This window comes from Columba livia, chromosome 14 (genome assembly GCF_036013475.1).
Source record: "Columba livia isolate bColLiv1 breed racing homer chromosome 14, bColLiv1.pat.W.v2, whole genome shotgun sequence".
NCBI lineage: Eukaryota > Metazoa > Chordata > Aves > Columbiformes > Columbidae > Columba > Columba livia.
The window spans coordinates 9709436-9733549 of NC_088615.1; the positions used below are offsets into that span (position 1 = coordinate 9709436).

General features: G+C 45.0%; 1 long non-coding RNA gene across 1 annotated transcript in view; it reads right to left on the reverse strand.

The window, feature by feature from the left end:
- Positions 1-3424: 3424 nt before the first annotated feature.
- The window catches only part of LOC135575385 (uncharacterized), a 32067-nt gene continuing 11377 nt past the window's right edge, over positions 3425-24114 (reverse strand). The window contains exons 2-3 of the long non-coding RNA XR_010466007.1: positions 18043-18276; positions 3425-5003 (exon numbers count right to left, since the gene is read on the reverse strand). This is a non-coding gene — a long non-coding RNA (uncharacterized LOC135575385). The remainder of the gene's footprint in view (positions 5004-18042; positions 18277-24114) is intronic.

Genomic DNA, 24114 nt, shown 5'->3' on the forward strand with positions numbered 1-24114 from the left:
GGCCCCCATGCTCTGCACACCCCAGTATGGCAGCATCTTTGCACTGGGTGGGGAAATGCCACGAAAAAGCCTGGGGAGATGATTTGTGCACTTGGGATGCCCCATCCTTCATGTGCTGAGGCAGAGCAGCCCAGGGCCGTTGGGAAAGGTGGGATTTCTGAACTGGCCCATTTAGAGATGATGTGTTAGAGTCCTGTCCCACTAGTACTGGGTCCCAGCACTAAACTGTGCTCCTTCAAGCTCTGAAATCCTTTCTCAGCTTTATTTTTCTAACTGAAAGGCTGTCGAGTGCCCAGAGTGCTTTTATGCATTGGATCCATCAGTTCTCCCATACCGAATGGGGATGACTTGAAAAGGAGATAGAAAATGCTGTTTCCATGGCCCTATTGCCTGCTCCATCAAAAAACCCATGGTCACCCTGCATGGTCTAGTTGTGAAATGCTCAACCTTCTGCTCCTTACCTGCGGCTTGGGTTTCATTTAACAACTGTGATGTCCTCTTTCCATTTATTTTTTTTTCTTGTGAAGGCACTTTACAAAAGTTAATTATAAGTTTTGTGAATAATGAAAGGGATTTGTTTGCCTCAGACATACTGCAGAGCCCACAGAACCAGGAGGCGTTTTAGAAACTCGTTCTAAAAGCTCAGGCTCTGATAAATCTATATTTTGTCTCATTTCCAGAAGATGGAGCCAGAAAGCCGAGAGTAGCTGCTGCAGTGTGGGAAAGTCACCTTATCCTCCTGCTCATGAACAAACCCTGTTCCTTCTCAAGAGCTGTCCTAAGTGGTGATGTTGCCACACCATGGGGAGAACAGATGCCATGGGGTACCACGGAGACTAGTTTTCTTGTTTTCTTCTCCATGACCCCCTGTACAATGTCAGAGGAAGGGTGGGCTTGCCAGTTAGCAGGATGGAATGGGGATACGCAGGTTTTACTCCCAGTCCTGCTGTTAGTTTCCTCCAGGCAAGACCCTGAATCAACTGGTGTCCCTGTGTTTGCTGGAGAGGACAGACTGGGGACCATGGGATGCTGAACCTGCCTGTGATGGAAAGCAGCAGCACTGCACAGAGTGCACTGCGGTCACTCACTATTTGTAACTTGGTCGCAGGTTTCAGCCTCTTTTCTGGCTGATGGCACATCCTGGACCAGAGCGTGGTTTCTGGGAATGTATTCATCACACACAATAACCTGATGGATATTTTCAAGGCACTTGGGCTTTTTTTGGTTAATATATAACTTCAAAATTTGGAGCAGGAAGTGAATGATTTGGAGAATATTTTCAGAATGGTTATCACCTATTTTTTGACTGTCTGCGAACTATCCAGAGGTCTTTGGATTTGTCATTTTTAGATGTCTTACTTACAAAAATAACACTAAAAAAAATAAGGTGACATTTTTGTGACAGACTTCTTACTGTTTTACTTCTTTTGGGTTTACTTTTTTTAAATTTTCATTTTATCAAGAGGACAGGTTAGACCAGGCCACGTGCTTGGAAGATACTTGCAGGAAAGCTTCAGTGCTGTGACCTGCGAGGCTCCATTAAGCTGAAGATGGCTCTTGCTGGCTACTCTGTCCCCTTCCCCTTGGTGCCAGGGTCCAGAGAAAGCACCTGTCAGCAGCGGGCAGGCAGACCACAGTGAGGGTCCTCTGCACCTCTAACAGGGGGCTTGCCCCTGCTTTATCCCATGGGATGCTGCCAGGGCACTGACATCTCTGTGAGCGTGTCCAGGGCTGGGCAATGCCATGTGGGGTGAGCACCAATTTGGACATCACCCAGGGTAGCAAAGCACCAAAATATTCCAGTTATCCTTCCTCATGCCGCGTAATGCCTGCAAGGGCCTGCACCCCCTTTTTCGACTACCATCTCTTCTAGCATGCACAACTCCTTCGGTTAAACATAACCTGAATGATAAACAATTTCAAGATATACGTGTGGCTGCAACATTTTCCTCTTTCCAGTAGCAAGAAACTCAGCATGTTTTGTTTTGTATATTCAGGTAACAGCATTGCTTGAGTGCTGCTAATGATTTATGTCCCTTTCAGCAGCAGGACTCTGGAAAACTACTTGGAAGATATGAACACCAAGTGTTTTTTCATTTTCTCATCAGATTTCAATTGTTATGATATATGCCCTCGAGAGACTGCAAGGAGGGGAGACGGGGTCAGGGGAAAACCATTTATGGTATATTGGTATCCATATGGAAAAAATATATATTTCCCACACATCTGATTCAATACAGTGTGCACATTTGTGAGGCACATGTGAATTAATGCCAAGAGAGGTGAATTTTTATGAAAGCAGACTGATTACATGGCAAAAAATATATCGGTTGAAGCTAGATTTATTTACAGTGTAGTAAATAGGCTGCTCAGAAGGGCTGGCACTATATTGGTGATCAAGATGTCTGGGGAAATGTTGAGTTATGTTTGACAAAATCCGCCTGGGACAACATTCCCCAAGCCAAAGCATCCATGTGTCATGTCTTCTTGTATCACAACAAGCTAAAGTGCTGGATAATATTTGCACCAGCCTCCCAGGGATCAAGTCGGAGAAAGGAATGAAGAATGTTGTGGGCTAAAAATGTCCTGTAAAGCATTAAACGGGGCTCCAGAGATTTGAGATTCATTCTCATTTCTGCCCTTGCACAGTGGGGTGACCTGGCCAAGCTATTTCCCTGTTTTCACCTCAGCTGGAAGCAAAGTGCCCCCCTCCATGGAGACTGCAAGACCTGCGAGGGAAGGGGAGGAAAAGGAAGGTGGGATCCTCCACCCTGGGTTTGTGCACAACCACCTCGGCACCATCCTCCCAGGCCAGAGATCCTGACAGCTGCACAGCTGAGCATCCCAACGGAGGATGGTGGAGGATATTCCCAAGAAAATGGGTTTCCAGAAAAATGGTGAAAAAGTCCAACACCCCTTCCAGTCTTCCTCCACTACAGAGAGAAAAATATCTGAAGGTATATGGGTTTTTTCCTTTCCTTCTAGCAAACCTAGACTTTCAAATTTCGGCATTAGAAAGAGTTTTCTGCAATTCAGTGTTGCCCTTTGGTTAGTTTTATCCCATATTTCTCATTCTTGTTGTCACCTTTCTTCTCCGCTCCAGCTCCATGGTGTTGTACAGAGCAAAAAGAGAATAATCTTTTATTTCCCCAAGTTCAGGAATGATTTTAATTGCTGGCCCTGTAATTAGAGGTTCATTTTCTAACTGGGGATGAACTGGAGCAGAAGGGATCATGTCAAACCTGAAGAAATTGTGCTGCACCACCGATCATCTCTGAAGATGCTCAGTAAATGGTAAAGCTCTTCCTCTGTCACAACAGCAGATTGTCCCATTAGATTGTCCTGCATTGAAATGATAGGGCAGGTGGAATCCATCATCCTGCCTGCAGTGAGGCTAATTTGGGACAAAGCTAATGAGCTTTGAAACAGTTATTTGCATTGCAAAACAGCAAAGTGAGTTTGAGAGAAGGTACCAGAATCCTGTTTAAAAAACACACCAGAGTCTATGAACGCACGCACGCACACACATACACACACACGAACGCATTTTTTTAAGCAAAAGCAAACCAGATTGCATTACCCCATAAGATTAGTACTTTATTGAACCTCATTATAGGTTCACGTCCTCCCATAGTCATATCCCACTGTTATTTTTGGCACATGGAGCCATCATGATTTAGTATCCTGTGTGAGAAAAATGAAGTCTCTTTCTAAAATATGTTGACTATTATTCCAGATGTGGTAGTTGCCTGAGATTCTTTTCAAGCAGGTTTTTATGGCTGAGGTTGTTTGAATCAGGCGTTATTTATTTATATGTTCAAGTTAAAGAAGGGGTGGGAGCAGTTTTTAATGAAAGCTAAAGGAAAAGGGATAATAAAGTGTGCTCACTGGAGAAAGAAATATTTACACATAACTTTTGTATGTTCCCCAAGAAAAATAAAATGAGGTTATATTGAAAAGCACTGTTATTATTTGGCATTCTCCTGCAACAGCAAAAACCCAGGAAAAGGCTGAATTTTAAGTAATTAGACTTTCCAGTTAATTAACTGGTTATAACTAACTGTGATATTGGCAGTAGGTCCAATAGAGGCAATGAGTCATTACAGATTCTTTCAAGGCAAGATCACAGATTTGCAGATATAAATGAGGCTGGGGGAGCGAGAAAGGACCCGAATTTCCCTCTGCCACACAAAGTTCCCCATGTTCGCAGCTGGAGGCTGGATTTACTGGGGACCCACTATAAACAGAGGCATTTGCACAACCAGATCGTGGGTTTAAATGCACAAATGAACATACTGACTCTCAGAAGAGAATGCAGTTGAGGTGAATAAAAAGGATTAAGAAATTAGTGGATTGGATGAGGTATAGTAAGAAATAAAGCAGAGTGAATCATACCCAGGGTATGAGCTTTTGCCACTGATATCAGTAGGGCCAGGACGTGACCCTGGTGTGCAGGAAAGGACAGTGAGACAGGCAAAAAGCTTCTCCATGGAGTTTCATTGAGTGCTGGGAAGAGCAAAGCCCTGGGAACCATTTTGTGTTTCTGGCTCGTTTTGGCTGATTGAGCAGCGTGAGATGGCAAAGTTGGAGCCCAGCACCAAGGTGGGTTTGAATCATCCTCCAAATGCGCTTCCTGTAGGTTTTGGTTTCCTTGGATTTGCCATTAGGTTGTGTACTTGGTGATTTTAATTTGAGCAGAAATTACTATGGAACAAATTCTGCCTGCATGTGCCTGGCACACGGGATCCACGGGATTTTTAAAGCAAATGAACAAATCTGTCACCTCTCTGGCAGAAGCAGCTCTGAGGGGAGGCTGGTGCAGCTGAGCGGGGCCCCTCTGCATGGCTGGGTGGGATGCGGGACCTGCAGCCGCAACATCGCAGGGCAGGTCCGCAGCAAGAGCCACTCACACCCGTGGGGATGATGCTGGGGATGCAGCCCAGCAGCCAGCTCTGCTTCACACTCCTCACGTTTCCATGACAGCTTGCAAGCTGGGACATCTCCTAAAACACAAAATAAGAAGGAGAGAGTCTGTTGTTGGTTTTTCCCCCACCTTGAGACAACAAGTGCTTCAAACTAAACTTGAAAAGGAAAATGAGAATGAAATGCTTGCACATCTGTGCTCACACCCAGGCTCACTCCCCAGTTATTCTGGATCTACATTTCAGTGGGCTGTCTGCTCCACAGCTCTCCAGACCAGATGTATAAATCCGCATGCTGAACTTTGCACGGGCACAAGCAGTTGACATCACCGACATCCCTCATCCCCTTCCCAAGTTGAGCGAGTGCTGGAGAGCTGCATGGGAGATGGGAGCACATGTCGGGGGCAAAGAACAGTTAAACTCCATTATGAATGGACTATTTCCATCTTCCCACCTGCACCCACACCATCCCCAGAGCACCGGATCACACTCTGCCTTGTCCCACCTCACCCCATCCCAGCATCTCACCAAGGGAGTAAGCACAGAGGATCTATGTCTTGAAGAGGTCAAAAGCCAACACTAACTGCTCTCTGGCCTTTCTTTTTGTGTCCCAGATAAACGGCCTAAGGCTGCTGATGCAAATGCACTGGGAAATTTTACAGACATTGGATCCTGAACGTCCACGTTTCATCGTTTCATCCAGCTCCTGCAACTTCAGATTGCTGCTCCATCACAAAGTGTTAGGGGTGGAGGGTTTAAATCGAGTTGAGAAGCAGATAGAAAAACTGTACAAAATCAATACAAATAGGTTCACCTGCTGTGTAGGGATACAATAAAAGCCTTCTCTACTTTTAACTAACACTGTGCCCTAAATTATGCCTCAATTCAGTGGCAACACCTGGTTTATTATTAAAGCATCACAGGGCTGGCAACCACCCTTGATGCAGAATTTGCTCTTGCAAATTAATTCCTTGCCCACCCAATAGTTTGCTTCACTAATGGCGCATGTGAGTTTAGTTCACTCTGCACTGGAAGGGATGAAGAGTGCCTGCACAGTCATCACAACATGTCAAGAAAGTGGGAACAGGGACTTTTCAAGCTTCTGTTGCTGTTTCATAAGCCACTGCTGGCCTTTTGCATCTCATGAGCACGACCTAAGATTCTGCATTTAGCCCACAGCAATAAAGGGAAAGAGAAGTGCTCAAAGTCAGAAAAAGGAGACAACAGACAGAACAAAATAATCTCGAGAAAAAAAAAAAGACATTTAAAAAAAGCGCAAGTTTTCTGGGAACTGCATTCAAGCAGAATAAAATTCAGCCTGGGTACAATGCAGTTCTTATTTATTAGTGGCTCTGCACGAAGGCAGCAAGAAAAGTGGGACAGAAGAAGTGACCAGCTGGCTCTGAGCACCATGGTGGGTCTTACGGGCAGCAACTGGGCTGCTGGAAACCTGCAGAGGCTCCATGGGGCTGCTCCTGCCGCACCCCAGCCCCTGTGCCTTCATCCCCAGTACTCGAGCATCAGCCCAGCTCACTTAAACAAAAACACACACACACACTTGCACTGATAAAAGGCCTGCAAACTTATTTAGAAACACAATACTGAAGAGAAAAACAAATAAATGTGGCTGTAAGAGGAGAAGTGGGATTAATTATGATATTTTCCCCCCACCCTTGAGCAGCACCTGATGGACAAGCAGCAACCCCATGCTGAGTGTAAAACCACCAGGATGCTGCGGAGTCTCCCAGGAAGCTCTTGGTGACCTGGGGAGTCTGTGCCTGATTTTCCTTTTATTTATGCCAGACTGACACTGCCAGCAATCTCCAACTGGCCTGCACAAGTGAGAAGAGAATTAGGCATTTTTTTGGCAAGCTTTTCAAAAGAGCGCTCAGCAGCTCCTAGGGTTCTCACTATTGGCAAAAAAATAAAGGGGATAAATCTAGAAAATTAAATATATATCTGCTGCTCTAAATCTAGTTGCTGATAGCCAGATGTTAGCTTTAATCTGGGTATTTCAGACAGGAGGCACAAAAGGGCCAGCTACAGATTAGCTACAGGAAGGTTAGCTTTTGTCTTATGGCCTTCATCAAGTTTTCAGGAAACTGAGGAAAAAATAGATGTTATCCGTATGATATTGTGATGAGGCAGAGTAGATTGGGCTGAGGTAAGGGCATGGATAGTTGCATAGGGAATGGACCCAGACCCCGATGCACCCTCCATTTTTGCAGTTTTTACTTGCCTCTTTGCAACATCCAGTGTGCTTTCTTAGGCTGAACACTTTTTTGGGGGAGAATTTCACACTTTGGCCATTACATAGGCATACTGAAGCACTAGCATGAGGTTTAACATTTTTCCAACGTTACTCAGCACTCAGGGAAAAAAAAATCAGACGACAGATTTACATCCCTGAATTTCAGTGGATGCGAAGGGTCTAAAATCTCCCTCATGTTTCTTTTTATTGATTGCTCCCAAGATGAAACAATTGGGAGTTTGAGTAAATTTATAACTAGCTTGTGAAATAAACCTCACATCTAGCGAAGATATTACACCGAACAGGAAACAAGCCCACAGAAATTCATTATGTTCCCAGAATTAAATGAAAACAATATAGTTTATGGACCATAGAAGGTAGTTACAGCAAAAATGAAATGAAAATCCCCGGGTTGTGCAGACAGCCTGTGCAGGGGTCCTGGATCTTCTGGAGCGAGGACGTTTCAGCTGCCAGTTTTGTGTCATCACTTCGGTGCTCCTGATCCTGGAGCCGTGTGCTGAGCAGCGCGGCACAAAAACACACGCGAATGGCCTCATGTCTCCATTCGCCCAAGAAACGCAACCAGCCACACTGCAGGATTGAGTCCCTGCAGGATGTCGGGGATCACTGAAGCAAGAGGGATGGCAGGGGATGGCACCACGCCACCAAGGGTAGCAGCGACCTGGCCAGGGCAGCATCCCTCAGCCTCCCGCGCCTGGAGGGAAAAGGACAATGTGAGGTGGAGCCTTTTAAGCTGGCGATGAAAGGTAGAAATGGTCTTGATAAGCCAGCTTTCCCGAGCATTTATTTTTAGCAAAAAACATCTCTCTCCCACTGCCTCTGTGACTAGAGGTGAATTGCTGCAGTAGGAATCCGTGGGCTGAATTTCCAGTAGTGGAAATCCGCTTGCTCCAGGGTAAACACTGAGGAATATATGTATATATTGGTTTTAGGAAGAGCAAATCACTAAACAGCACAAGCAGCACCTGCACAGACCTTTCTACAGGCAGCATCCATGGCTGCCACGGGGCAACAGACATGTCCACATCATGCTGGGGGAGAGTCGCAGCTTTTGACCCTACATTTTGCCACGGGGAATAATTAACTTACTGAGGTCAGCATCAAGAGGTGAGACAAAAACAAGGTTGTATGTCCACACCCAGGGAAACAAGTGTGGGTATCATTGAGGTGATGCAGCTTGGTGTCCTCAAAGAAGATGCAGGCAGCAAGATGCTCATGTTGGCAGATATTTTATTTGGTTATGAAAACAGGCTGGAACCTGAAAAGAGAACTAGAGTGAAACATAATCATCTCAGCGATTCATATTGCAGTAGGAAGGTTTTTAAAGGCTGAGTCGTAGGAGGAATGCAAATGAAATAAAACCCCATCACTGAAGACATGCAGTGTGGGGCTGCCCCATGGAGCCCATCACTGCCTTGGGGGGCAGCTGGGGCAGGACAACCTGTTCTTCTGAAAAAGGCTCAGCTGAAGTGCTGGGGATTTACAGCAGCACCAGAGCACTGTGGAAGTGATAAATGATATTTCTGTATTGCAGGCAGATGCTGGGACATAAAAGAGTAACTGTAAATTTGAATATGCCTTGAAAAAGGCTTTAAAATCCTGAGCAGTGCCTGCTTAACCCTACACTAGGAATGTGCAGCTGCTTGGCTGTACCAGCCCTTCCCCAGGCCGGTGAACCAGCACAGCCCTGGCTCAGACTGGATGCTAAAAGACCTGCAGGTGAAAAGAGAAAAGATTTTGAGTGTATTTAATGATGCTGCCTTTGCTCAGCCTCCCACCGCCATCCCCGGTCATCGCTGCCTGCGCTAGCCCTGTGTGTCCTCATTGCAGCGGTCACGGGCAGGGTGGCTGCTGCTGCTGGAAGCAAAGCTTTATTTCTGCCTGATAAACCCAGGTCCTATTAAACCTTGCTAATTAAGAACTGACCCAACAAGGGAAAGCCCTGCTCAGTGGCCCATAAAGAATAACTGACAGACAGCACTTAAAAAATGGCCAAGGATTTCAGTGTGCAGCAAGCTTTGGTCACAGGGTTAATTGAGAGCGAGCCTTGGCTAATAGCAGCCCATGTCCACCTACAGAGGAGGCTTGCACATTCGAGCAGGGACTATATTGTATGATCTGCGCCCTGTGGCTTAAGAGACACACAGTGTTGGCATGCAGGTGAACTTACTTCTGTCCCCAGTTCAGCCTCTGCTTCACACAGACTTGCTCCGTGCCTCAGTTTCCCCACTAAGAACCAGAGAAAATATGTGAACCCTTTTTGCAAAGAGATCTGCTGGTGAAGACTGCTGCACAAAAATTAGCCTTTAGGATTGTGACACACCTGTAAGGCATCCAGCACATACAATAACTGCAACAAAACTGAAGAAAATGGCTACAGCTGCCAGCTTATTGAAACAGAGAAAGAAAAAAGCTGTTCTGGGAGCTGTGCTGGCTTATGGAAAGACAGAGCAGACCTGATGGGCTTGAGATCCCCTCCCAGTCTACGTCCCTCATTCCTTCACTCCTCCAAACACGCAATCTCAGAAAAAGGGAGTGACAAGCAAAGGAATGGTGTTACAGCAGCTGGGATGGAGCCACAGCAGAACTCAGTCCAGAGCTCAGCTGCCTTGGGAAAGCCACACGAGCAGCACTGGCCAAAATTCAATTTAGAAAAAAGAAAAGCCAATAAAACGGCTTCATAGTCCCTGCAGTGAAGCAAGGAGGAGTGAAACTCTAAAAACAAGAAAGGCAGCTTAGAAAAGGGTCACTTCTTTAGGAATTACTGCATGGAAGAAATAGTCAGAAGTGGTTTGGGATCCTCTCTGCCCTGGGAGTTGGGGAGCAGAGTTGGGTGGAGAAGGGCTTCCTTCCAATACCACATTTCCAACAGTACACTTTTACCTCCGGAAAAAGGTTTCACATCTACTGGAATAAGACAAGATGTAGCAAATTGCATAATGGAAAACCTGGCAAGGCTGGTTCCACCTAGGGAGTAGCAGAATTTCAGCCCTTGGTTTTCCTGGTCCACACAATAAGCTTCCAAAAGGAGATGTCAGTGTGAGGAGAGATCTCAGAGCAGGCAGGTGCACATCAGGTCCTGCATCCCTGCCCAAGGGGTTGTCATTCCTGCACAGGCTGGGTGTGAAAACAGCAGCTTTCTAGCTTGGCAATAGGAAGGGGTTCTGACATTACAGCCCCAGTCATCTGGTAGAGCCTTTAGAAGAAACCAGGTTCCCACTGCTTAAAATCTTGCCCCCCAACACACAAAATGAAGCTGGAAATGAGAGTATTAACTTCCTTGTGAGTTTTAACACAACAATTTATTCTGTGAATAGCAAAACTAGTAAAGCCTGGATGTCTCCACACTTGTGATGGATCTTAAAAGTGAAGCGGGAGTAGTCTTTTCTGGGGTTGCTCACACACGGATGCTCTAGAGTATCTTCTGCATAAGCTGGTGCTATAACATTACTTGGTCAGTACAAACATACATTGCTTCCTACTCCCGTAAACTTTTAAGAATTTAACTATATATGAGCTTTCTTACTGTTTGGTGAATTTGGATAAAATTGATCAATAGATTAACAAGTTACAGCAGGGCAAAAGAGGTGGGAGAGGGCAGGCACAGGGAAGGATACGAGCGTTAGGAAACTCCCTTCCATGAGAAACCAGGCTTATGGCTGCTCTGCCTTCATCTGTGAATGGCAGAAAAGTTTCCACAGCATAATCCTTTCCAAGATTATGACAAAAATGGTCTCATCTGTGAGCGGTGTTCCTGGCCAGGTTCACCTCTGAAGTCATTGGGACTTTCAGTGAGTTTGAACTGGGCACATCCTCAAATACGTTCCTCCTTCCGCAGGCAGAAAACAGCCTCCAACACACACCCTGACCTAATTGCCACAGGAGACTGCTGGGTTTTCCAAATCCTAATGATGTTCACACTGAAGTCAACAGCAAAACTCCCAACTGCTCCAGTGAGGGCAAAAGCTGGGCCAAAGCAAAACACTTTGGAAAAATGAAACTCCATCAAAGCGTTAGGATTATTACACATGGCTATGAAAATTACAGACGTGCAGAGAAGGGGTAAGACGTATGGCTTTCTTAGATGAGATATCACTTATCCACTTGCAGGCAAAGGCTAAATAAATAGTATCAGAATTATCTTATTCCTTGGCAGCATCTGTTCCAGTCCACCAAACCCCTGACCTGTAGATGCCACCCACCGAGGGTCAGACGCCTTAATCACTTGAGCTGAACTAGGCTATTGGCATCAAAAGCCACGTCTGCCCAGGGCCAGGGACACTGTGCAGCCCCAGGCCACCCCAGAACACAGCAAGAGCCACAAGCCCACAGATCCAACCTCACGTGTCCTTTCGATGCAAAGGAAACCCTGAAAGCAACCCAAACTGATCTTGCTGGATGTTTTTGGAAATAGCGTGGCCAGCAGGAAGCCCAGGCTTCTCTCCTAATAGTCAAACAGAGGGTGTTTTTATCACAGATATAAATATTCATCCCAATTTATAGCTGTTTCCTTTTATTATTCAAGTGGCTTACGTAAGTAGTTCAGATGAAGCCAAACTTTGAATCTTTCGTGTATCACCAATTACTAGTCTGTACCAAAGCTGGCTTCCTTCTTGCTCTCAGTCTGATGATATTCAACAGGACACTCACTCCACGGCAGAACTTTCTCAGGCTTGTGCACATCCAAAGACTGTACTCAAATGGCAATTATTCCTGCAGTGACTTATGTGGTTGAGCTGCCGAGGCAGCAAACACATGTTAGAAATTAGCGTATGTCTGGTACTGTCTCCTTTCTCTGTTTCTCCAGGTGGCTGAGCAAAAGCAAGAGCAAGAACATTTTCTGATGCTGACCCTGGTTAATGTGAGCGTAAATACAAGGTTAATACCCAAAGGACGGTTGATGAAGGAAAAAGTGAATAAAAGTAATCAGGATGAGGAAAGTAATTCAAACAATTCCTTGAAAAATGTGCACCTTTGGCTTGCATTCTGACAATAAAGGGCGAGGATTACCTTGAAATAAGAGGGTATCATGTGTTATGTTACTTACTCCTCAGGAAGTAAATCAGAAGATGTTAAATCTCCTAGTAAAACTAACTCAGTGACTATTTTTAGTCAGACAGTATGCCTCAGCAGCAGGCAGTGTGTGCAGGCCCCTCTGTGTGAATGCAGATGGCTTTCCTGTGTGGACAGATAATGTTTTCTTGCAATCTTACAGCTCAGCTTATCGTCATGGTTTTCAAAACCTGCTGCACTAAAATGAAGATCCTGCTGCCTGAAGCATCTCTGGAGCCACGTGCATCCCATTGCAGCATCCCCTGAGCACCTACGGGTGCTGCGGGCTGATGCTCCCCCACATCTCCCCATGCAAGAGCCTCCAAGCTCAACACAGAGGAGGCAGATATTTAAGACACTAGATACAGCATTGCACCTCCAGCAGATAACAGACCTGGCAACTGTGACCCCAATGGGGACACTGGTGCAAAGAAGGATCAGCCGAAGGGCCGGGTACTGTGATGCCAAGGGAATTATTCATCATCTCCATAATTTTATTTTCTCTTTATATCATTTTTTTCAGTACTCTGCCTTACTTCTTTTCTATATACCTGGAAAAGCAGCATTCTCCCATTTACCTGTTGTGGGATGAGACATTAGGGCTGGAGGACCATGAGCTTTTATTATTCTCCTGGCCAGAGAAGTCCAAGGACCTGATGTAGCTCATGTTGGAGTTGGGAGAAATGTGCTTGTGCCTGAGGCAGGATCACATTCTGGATGAACTAATGTTCAAATAAGCAAGATGTGCATTTTTGCCATCTACCTGTTGGCTTTCTTGGGAGAGATGTGACACTCATGCATGGGGTGGTGGAGGTTCTGCGCCTTTTGGCCCCCAGTGAAATGGTCCTCAGGATGCCGGGACACATGGAAGCAGTGGCTGGAGAACAGAGTTTGAACACTGCCTTCTCCCTTTTCCGGCCCATTCAAATTGACCTTCTCTGAGCCATCCGATGATGTCATTTTGGGCAAATAAATATACTAAGTCCTGCATTTTTTAATGCCAGAGACTATAGCACTTTCCTGTGGGAAGGAAGAGGGAAATTCCTCCTCCCTCCTGCACACACATACTCAAGTAAAGCACAATCTGTCCCAAAGCTTTAATAAATTTTTATACATACTTCAGGCCAGTTTCTGCTCTCAAATTCTTCAAGGTAAATCTGGAATGAGCAGACTTCAGTGGAGCTGCTTCATTTTCCCCAAGAGCAGAATTGCCCTCTCTCTGCCCAGTGCAATCAAATGAAAATAATGGGAACCACAGCTTTGATATCCTCACAGACTGGTTCTCCTCCTCTTCTCACTTATCCCTAAGTTCACTTCATTAGCTGTGATCTTCTCTGATTAGCTTGTCAGCTACGTTTCACATTCCCTAGATGGGAAGTACTGTAGCAAATGAAGAAAAGGCAGCGCAAGTGCAAGGTTGGGCTGCAGAGGAGACTGTGGGCTGTGCTGAGAGCTTCTCCCCATGCTCCTGCACCATGCCAGGAGGGCTGCAAGGTCCACCAAAAGCAGGTCCCCAGCCCCCAGAACCACGTGTGTCTGCCCGGAGTCCCATGACATGACTGTGGCATGTTTGTTCTAGGGATGGATCCATCTATGTGGGTAGGGTTATGGTTTGTGATTGCTGCTTCTGCCCTCTCTGGAAACACCCCACAGCATCTGCTCAATTCTGCAGATCTTTCCAGCTAGGCACCAAACCAGATCTTTCCCTAGATGATCAAGGGATCAAGGCAAGAGAAGTAGCTCTTATTCATAAAGAGAAACATTCCCAGGACATTATGGCCAGTGCAGGAGAGGATGCATTTACACTCTCCCCAGCTCCTGATTTACAGCTCTGTGGATGAGCATTAGGAAATGCAATTCTTTTTCCAGGACAGAGGCTTTCAGCATGAACAATAGGCAAGGATATGAATACTTCTAACACTGCCTATAAATTCTTGCTGAATGTGTAACAGGGAGAGTTAAGAATAAGCTTGGTTGTCTACAGAAACATATTTCAAGTAATTTCAGACAAAATGAAATGAAAATTAATACAATATATGTTTTCAGCCTTCTGTAAGGCAACAGTCTTATCAGAGAGGTACAGCTCAGAATCTGCTCCTCTGTCATCTTTGGAGGCAGAAGACTGGACAGAAAAAATGGTTTTTAACCCTCTGAGGTCATAATCTCTTTGGGTCTTAGGTTCCCTCTTGGACCTTCCAATTCACTATCATGTCACCCTTTTTGCTTTTAAACTGCTTTTGCTCTGCTTCCTTTTGACCACATGTCAGCTTGGGAGCAGGGAATGGAGGGAATCTAAAGTCAGAAAAATCCTGCCTAAGGGAAAGGTCCAACTTAAGGCAAGTTCCCCCATGCCCAGCCAAGCCTTGTGCTGTTTTCCTCATTGTTCTTCTCCCTCCTGTTTCTAATAGACCCATGCTGCAGGAGCAGCACTGCATCTTAGTGTGATCTGTGAAATAAGCCTTCTCAGGACTTACCATGTCATCCGGCCACCCAATAATGCATTGAAATATACCACATTGCTTGTAATCTGTAGCTGTAGACAAAGAGCCGGCCTAAAACCACTCTCTCCTCAAAGAAAACCAGACACACTTGCAAGACTTTCAATTACCCCTTAAGCCACTTCTCCTCCCTGCTTCACTCATCCCTAAGGTCCCTGAAAAACAGATGGTCCTTGCAGCTCACCTGAGAGTTTAACAAATCTGCTGGACCGAATGTGAGGAAGCACATTTCAGGAAGAGGGGGCTGCGATGAGGATGCTCTGTCAGCTATTCCCCCTGTTCACCATGGACTTTGGCCGGAGTCTCTCAGACACCTGTGGATGCTGCAGATCCATGCTGGGAGAAGAAGCTCCCTCTCCCCTTCCTTCCCTGTATTACCAAGGTCACAAAATGGTTAAGGATTTGCAAGCTCTGCTCCAGACCTGGAATTCCACCCAGAAACCTGCTGGCAGCTGCGCTGATCCCAAAGCTCTGGTCTAATGGGCTGTGGGTGTGAAAATCAGCTTAATGAGGCGGCAGCTGCATTGTGAGCTGCATTGTGAGCAGGAGCGGCAGCATGGACCTTTTGGAGACAAAGGTCCACAGTCACATCTCCAAGCATGGAGATGGAAGCTGTGTCCAAGATGCACCTGACATATCCCAGGTAATTCATACACTCCTGAGAAGAAGCAAGGCTGAATTTATCACCTGTAGATGCCCCAGGGAAACACACTTGACAGCTTTCCTATGCTCATTGGACATATACACAGTCCTGCCATATTTCTTCGTGGAATAGCTGGATTTCTCTCTTAGGTTTTTCCTCCAGGAACCCCGTTGTGACCATTAGGCAAATCTCTGGAGCCACCATCTGCCTGTTGTTCACAACCAGTAAGAGGGATGAGCCACTGTCTGCACAACCATGGAACTGCTGATGGGAGAAAGTCTCCTCCTTCCAGTGGGGTGGCTCAGGAGCAAGCACCACAGATATCAAAACCCTCATCTATAAATATTCAACTCCAACCCGGATTAAACATATGCCAAAAATATGGACATATTCAGCTCAGAGTAATGGCAAAGCTTATAATCTGCTCATAAAGAGGACTTTCATCAGCTGTTCATATGGATTTCCTGGGTGTCACCTCTTCCAATCGCCATGTACCAGAGGAGGATGCAGCAAGGGTGAGGAAGAAGGAAATAAAATAATGGTTTTTGCTAGTTTGCTAGTTTAAATTTAATCTTTTAGCTCACATAGATTTATCTTCTTAATTTAGCTCCCAGAAAATAAGTCCATTTCCAGTTTAACCCAATATGCACTGAGATTCCTGTGTTGAGTAATGGAATCTTGATTGCTTTTGCACAGGACAGGAATGTCTCTGCAAGTGCTTCAACTCCGAGGTCACCACATTCTGCACAAGGACATAAAATATCAGCCGAGCTCTATTTCCTTCCTGCTTCTGATGGCACAGAAAGAAGAAACAGCAGTGATCTCCAAACCCTCTCTGAAGAGAGGGCTCAGATACTGTGCTTTAATGAGCTGCTATCACCCTGACTGGAGAGCTGAAGTATTTCAAGACATTTCTCAGCAGCTGCACTGCAAAGTTTATGATCTGTTCATTGCAAGAGCACATACAGATTCAGGCTAAAGGATGTGGAGTCAGCCTAGTCACCTTGAACCTTTTGATATTAACCTTCTCCTGGCATTTGACCTCAGAAATGTGACCAAGCAAAGTCATCAGCACAAAGAGAAGAGACTGTGATTGCAATTAGGTGATGGACTGCATGTTTGTGGAGTCCAAGTATGATGGATGTTTTCACAAAAGAGTCTTGCTTCAAACTGATTTACCTCAAACCCAGAGTGAGAGATAAATGCAGCTAAAACAGAGATGACAGATGTAAAACAAAAACAACAAAAACAAACAAACAAAACCAAAAACAAACAAAACAAAACAAAACAAAAAAACCAACCCAAATTATATGTGTGGATAAAAGCTGAACTAGCAAGAGCTGAATTAGCTTTGTTTCAATGAGTGGACAATTCTACAGACCAAAGCAACATAAAAACCTTACCAAGCTAATTCCAAGGTGAAAGCTTATGAGAAAAGATCTGTTGTTTTAACACACACTTGAGTGTTAACAGAGAAAACAGGACTGTGTTCATATCTCCAAATTTGCCCAAGAGAAAAGCTTGAATTTGCAGTTGGGAAACTATTAAGAGGTACAAGCTCATTATATAAAAGAAAACCACCTGAGTTAGAGGTACTTGGATGCACAGAACACAAGATCATCAACACTTGCTTTGTTGATGTGCAAGTATTTCAGTTTGCTGAAGTAATTTTGAAGTGTTTGTATAGAAAAGAAGAATTGCGGTGAACCACTTTGAAACCACCTCTAAACACTGAGGACAGAGCACTTGAGCATTTGATTTTGGCAGCAAAGAATCTTCAGGGAACAGAACCTCAGAACAGCAAGGACATTTCTGTATAGAGGGGAAATTAAGTAGCTGGCGTAAGAAACAGAAGAAAAGCTGTTAGGCACATCTATGAAAACAGCCTCTTCGTGTATCTGTGGCCTTGAGGACAAATAACTTTCAAGTACTCTTGCAAGCATCTGAGCAGGGGAATAGAGGAAAATGAGAATTTGACATTAAAATCTTTATGACAAACTGAAGAACTCACTGGCATGAACTCAGCTCTTCTCAGCAAGGTCTGAAGCGCTCCTTTGTTGAGTGGATGAGATTTTGCAGAAGGTGAAGCTCCAAGCCTACACAGAAAGGCCAGTTGCCTTTGGCATCCCAGTAGAGGATCTTTCAGGCTTATTGAAGCTACCAAGAAACACCTCAGAAGACACTGAATCTGGCATTTGATGCTTAAGTGACTCATATTTTCATTGATAGACTGTGGGAAGCTTAAGAATAATGAATTTGTTTAAGGGAGATTTTTATCCTATTTCATGGGGCAAAATGAATGCATGTGGCATTATTTTAAGATTCAGATTTTTAAAATGTCACATTTTAGTGCTTGAGGAAGGTTTCCTTTTCCAGAATGTCACACACTGCATGTAATTCATTCTGGAACACAACTCATTTCTAGACAGAAAACCCTTTCACTGCCAACTTCACATGGGAAGAAAAACTGGTTTCCCTGGATGCAGTCTCCACTTTGTTACTCTAGATAGAAGCATTGGCAACCAGAAACGAGTGCATCGAGAGAGCTCTCTCTGTTGGGTAGTTTCATGAACATTCAAATTTCCAAACTACTCACGAGTGCAATCCACCATTCGACAAAATACGTCCGAAACACCTTTTTCCTGAGGGTTGTACCTTGCTGGTCAGCCTGGTGTGCTGGTATGGACATGGCTTCATGCCAAGAAGCAGAATTAAATGTGTGTTGCCTTCCCTGCAGTAACCAGGCATCTCTCATCAGCAGATCCTGCCGCTGTGTGCAACTGATGTGTCCCCCAGCCGAGTTTCCAGTAATGTGCAGATCTTGGGTGAGCCACAACTATCACCAGACCCTGGTGTCAATATTGGAGATGCTCCAAGAACACCTCTCAGCTGTGGAAAGAAAAAAAAAGACATTAAAATTTATTGGTTCAAGATGAATCTCCTCCCAGGTGCATGCAGCCGGGGGCTGAGGTCTGCACCGAGACCTGCCAAAGGATAAGCAGGAACTTAGTGCACTTGATTCTGTAAAGTGGCCAGAGCTCAGGTCCCGGTTCTGTAAGTCAGTGAAATGCAGACTTAACTTTAAGCACGTGAGTAGTCTCTCCCTCACTTAGTAGAAGCTTTTTTCCAGTACACATTTAAAACAAGGTCGGACAGAAAAACAGAAATCCAAGAAAAAAAGACTAATTCCCACAATAAGTGGGAAACAGAGAAGGACTAATAAGCATTTAGCATTTCTAAAAGCAACGTTTGCAGCAGGGAGTGCCTTAGAGAAAAATCTCGCTTGGGTCTGAGCCAGGAACGTGTCGTTTCCTTAGAGTCCTCCCCGTGCCTGTCAGCGGTGGGGTTATATTTTCTTCTTTTTCTGGGGCAGGGAGAAGGGGAGAGGAGCTTTTTTTGCCTCTGTGTATGTGTGTGTGCGCATAGCTCAGGAAAATAAAAGCAATATTTCCCAAATGTTGCAAGGTTCTCGATGTACTTCATTTGGTTGCTATAACATCATTTGCAATTGTCCTTGCTGCACCAGTAGAGCCATTTCCCAGTTGGTCTTGCCCTCAGAAACACTCTGGAAGCCTTCATGCATAAGGAGATCCAGGGCTTCTTCCAAAAGGAGCTGCAGAATTTCATTAACACTACTCCATGTTTGCAGTCCTGTGATTTCTCCTACCTTTAACATGAACTCACATACGGATTAAAGTGAAATAAAACCTACAATTTGAGTTCAATTCAAAGCTGATTGGAAACATGTATTACCTTTCCTTGACCCAGCAGCGAGAAGGAAGTTATTACAGTTCTTTAGTGAGTTTGTAAACTCTTTACTGCTGTGGCAGTTTTAATCCTGCTGAGAGAAAATTTGATCTGGAAAATAAATTGCTCCCATTTTATTCTTATGTTTTACAATCACAGGTTTACATAGCAAACAAGCATCAAGGTTTTTTTAAATCAAGAAGAAATAGTATTATCAGGATCCAGATGGCCTGTTTAGGTTAAATAATAAATAATCATAAAAAATAATAAAGAATTGCTCCAGATCTTGTAGATTTTAATATGCTGACATGATACAGAAAAATTTGCAAATTTTAATGATTCAGTTACAATATGACCAAGAAACAAGTTGTATGTCTGAACAAAATTAACTAATCATATGTTCCCAGACAAAACAGCAGATTTTAAGCATTCTTTAGAAGTTTGCAAACCTTTTAGGGTCACACACGGAAGAGTCACAAACTTGAGATGCTAAAATACGGGCAACACTTTCATGAAAATGAGAGTCTGGTCTCACCGAGTTCAGAACAAAATCCTGTTAGTTATAAAGTGCTAACAAGACCTAATGGTTGTTTGCATGTCAGCTAAATTGAACTGGAAACAAAGCACATGCGCTGAGTGATGAAGGTGATTAACACATTACGAAAGGAAGAATTGGATTTTCTATCTCCTGAGGTCTTCAAATGAAGGCAGGCTGCCTTCCTGGAAGATGTGCTTTGGCAAAAGAGAAATTACGAGGTTCCAAACAGAAATGAGCTGGGCAACATTTATTGGCCAGTGACAGATGAGATGTACCTAATCTAATGTGCTTCCAGCTTCCAATGCCATGAATCTCTGAAAAAAAAATCCATGATGAGTTTCATCCAGGAAGTCTAAATCAAATATCTGAGATCTTTGCTTAAATTAAGCAAATCAAATGCTTTGCGCAGGTCAGATGTCTCCTATGTGTTTGCTTTTCTGCATTTGCAGGGTGGTGAGGTACTAATCCCCCACACAGTGTGAGGTTTCCAACCTTTCCTCTTAATTTACTGGGATGAACTGGTTCTGCATATTCTCACACGGAACAAACCTCAGCCAGCCCAGTATGTCACTGTCTACAGCAAAGAAGCCAACACTGGATGGAAGAACAACTTGATATATTTCAGCAACAGAGTGAAATGCCACCTGCTAAGGATTTTTCCATCTTTCCTTAAAAAGAAGCTAACAAGGCAGGTACAGGAAGGAGGAAAAGACATTTTTCCTCTGCTCTTAATTCTCTTGCCAAGCTGGATGCTGTGTAAGCCACCTGGGCACTCGGGCACATGGAAAGGCACAGTCCACTAACAGGGTTTTCTATAGCACCTGGGCACCAAGTATCCGCAGTTTCTGAGATCCATTTGCCACACCATTAAAACTGAAATGTTAAACACTGCAGGATACTCAGCTGAAAAGTGGGGTTTATTATTCTAAATGAGCTGCAGGCTCACCAGACAGAAATAGTCAATATTTCTTTTTAACCCAAATGAATTATTTGTACTACACAGTAGAGTCAACATAACATTATTTACAGGAACATAATCATGCCATCTCTTTCAGTATCTCCTTTTTTTGCATGGCACAAGGGTAAAAAGGAAAAAATATTGATAGTGAAATCAAATCAGACAGAATATGATGCAGTGTAAATAAAGCATAAGGGAAGAACTTTCTGGATTTGTTTTCACTGCTGGCATCAGTTCCTCCTGACACATAAAATCACAGAGAATGATAATGGGTTTTCATGGGCAAACAAAGAACTAATGGTAAAACAGAAATAAAATCAGAAACACATAGGAATGTGTATAATGGGGCATACCAAAGATGAACTACCTGACAGTAGCTGGTGTTCAGGCTTGCAAAAAAAATGAGTTAGAGCATAAATACAGTGCAATGCTCCCCCAGCATCCTCCCTGCTCCTGGCATGCCAACACACCAGGGCTCCATAGGCTGGGGTCCGAGCCCAGGCTGCCATGTTTCCCACCGAGCAGCTGAGCTGCAGGACTTCTACAGGATTTAGTTGTACTTCGGTTTATTCAGAAGCTACTGCCCTGTAATTTCACTGAGTGCTCACTCCTTTTGCCTTATGACAAAAAAGGATAATAATTTCCTACTCAATTTCTCTGTCCACATGCAGTTTACTGATCCCTGCATACAAGTAAAAAAGTTTCTCCTCACGTTCAGACGGAACGTTCTGTGCTTCAGTCTGTGCCCATTAGCCCTCATCCTCTCACTGGGCACCACTGAGAAGAGTCTGGTCCATCCTCTTGACACCCACCCTTGAGATATTTAGCAGCATTGATAAGATCCCTCTCAGCCTTCTCCAGGCTGAACAGACCCAGCTCTCTCAGTGTTTCCTCATAAGAAAGATGCTCCAGACCCCTAAGCATCTAATCATATTCCCGACTCTCTGGACCACTCCTCTTCAGACTATTCCCAGTCTGAAGTCTCTCCTTCGAGAGGGATTGCCAGCCCCGAGATCTGGGCATAACTGCTAAAACATGAGGGGTGCAACAGCCTCTCCTTGCCCATCCCCCCCAGGCTCCCATTCGAGAGGCGAAGCATCTTTGTAAATACTTTTTAACAAATTCTGGAGGATTTTCAGACTGAAGGAGGAATTACTTTCCCTGTTGATAGATGCTGCGAGAGTGAAGAGGGAGGGTGTCACTGTGCAGTCCTCCACAAGCATGCCTGAAGCACCCGGTACCTTGGGTCATGCCAGAGGCTCTGTCCTTGCCCCTTGGGTGCTGTCACTGCTGGGGACACAGCCCCGTCCCTCCCTCAGGCACATGTGGTGCTCCTCCAGAGAAGGGCTGAGCACCGAGTTTCCATGTGCTTTCTCCAGCATTGCTGTAACCAGCTGACTACACTCTCCCCAGCACCAATTTAATGTTATATCATTAAACAACAAGGCACACTCCAGAATATCTAAAGCCTTTGAGTGGTCAATGTAAACTACACCCGTCAAAAGCTCCTGATCCGCAGCCAAAGCTAACTCATTAGGTACCAGAGGAACAGCAGTGGTAATACTGTTTTTCTTGAAACCCTGACTGCACTGGGGATATTATATGAGGAATGTATAAATGGAATATAATTTTTACGTGGTCGGTAATAACCCAATGAGGTTTATAATTTCTCAAGTCTTACAGGTCATGAGTTTTCAAAATGCAGTTATTAATTTTGCATACCTACCGATGTCTGGAGTAATACTCTGAGAGACAAACATTTTGGTGCTTGGACAAGAAATCAAAGCTGTTGTCCAAGGCGGCAGAAAGGGCAGCAGGGATGCTGGGAGCAGGAGGGGTAGGCAAGAGCTGGTGGCTGAATAGCCCCAGGAACTCCCTCCCCTCTCTCACGCCATCTGCAAGCTTGTGTTCTGCAAATTTTTCACCCAACCATTGGGCAGAGAAAAGAGGAACTGGCTCTTCATTTCATGTTCCAACTGTTCTAAGTCACAGAGAAATAGACACAAAACTATCTATAGAGATTTTTGGTAAAGAACATTAATTTCAGCAGAACCTGAGCAGGACCAGGACCTGCCACTTGTTCCCAGGATCCAGAGAAAGGTCTCAGCCGTGCTGGGCTGGAAAGGGAAACCTGGGAGTTCTTGGCTGGTGCTCACCCCTGTCCATGGCTGTGCCTGGGGCAGGGACAGGATGAAAGGAAATGGCCTCAAGTTCCACCAGGGGAGGTTTAGATTGGATATTGGGAAAAATATTTTCACAGAAAGGGTTTTCAGGCACTGGAACAGGCTGTCCAGGGAGGTTGTAGAGTCGCCATCCCTGGAGGGGTTTAAAAGACATGTAGATGAGGTTGTCAGGGACACAATTTAGTGGTGGACTCGGCACTGTTGGGCCAATGGTTGGACTCAATGATCTTGAGGGTCTCTTCCAACCAAAATAATTCTATGACAGAAGCAGCACCATGGTTGATGCAGATGAGCTGGCATGGCTGTCCCTGCATGCTCTCCTTGCTGGGGATCTGACCTGGAGTGTGAGATGTGGGTAGATGAGCCAAGCTCTTCTTGCAGAGCAGCTGTCATTCCTGATGCCACCTCAAGGATCAGGGGTGCTCTGAGTAGAGGAGGATGAAGTGTCACGGAGGACTACGAGCCTTTGCTTCTCACTGCTAATCAGAGCAGGGTTAATATGCCCATGGGAGTATTTGGCAAATGCGGCTTGATGTCTGTCTCCAAGGGTGCTGGGCAGTGGGACAGTGGGTGTGGAGATGGGGCTAGGGCTAGGGCTAGGGCTAGGGCTAGGGCTAGGGCTAGGGCTAGGGATAGGGATAGGGATAGGGATAGGGATAGGGATAGGGATAGGGATAGGGATAGGAGCAGTTTTTCCCTGTACTGCTCCTTCCCTGCTCCTGGGCTCCCTGCTTGTAGCTCTCTTTTTGCCTCTTTGTTCTCTTTTTGCCTCTAAAAACCTGCCAGGGAAATGCTGTGCTAACACGTTAGCCAGTGCTGTGCTCAGCACACGAAGGGAGAAGGGGGGGAACATACAGGCACTAAAACCCAGAGGTCACCACACCGATGAGAAGCACAGAACAGGCTTTGTGCAGATTTGCCCTGCCAGCTCCCTTCATTCTTGACTTGAAACACTTGCTGATAATCCACTCCTTGACCTCTCCTACACAGGATGCAGTGTCACTATATGGAAGCCATATGGAACAAAGGGATCACTCTCAATACACGCTGAGCATAAAAAATAAAGTTTTCAATGGCACCGTAACCACAGCAGCTGGGTCGGCTGTTTGCCAGCGTGCCCTCATGTTGGCAGCTGAAAGCTCGTGTGCCCGCTATGATAAAGCACAGTGTATCATGCTTTAATAAGAGGCATTTCAGACAGAGGATGTGTTTGTACCTCAAGCTAGCTCCTGAATTTATTGTCCAGCATTTTCCCCCCTTTGAATAATCATTAAAGATGTGAAATGCTTTCTAGAACATGA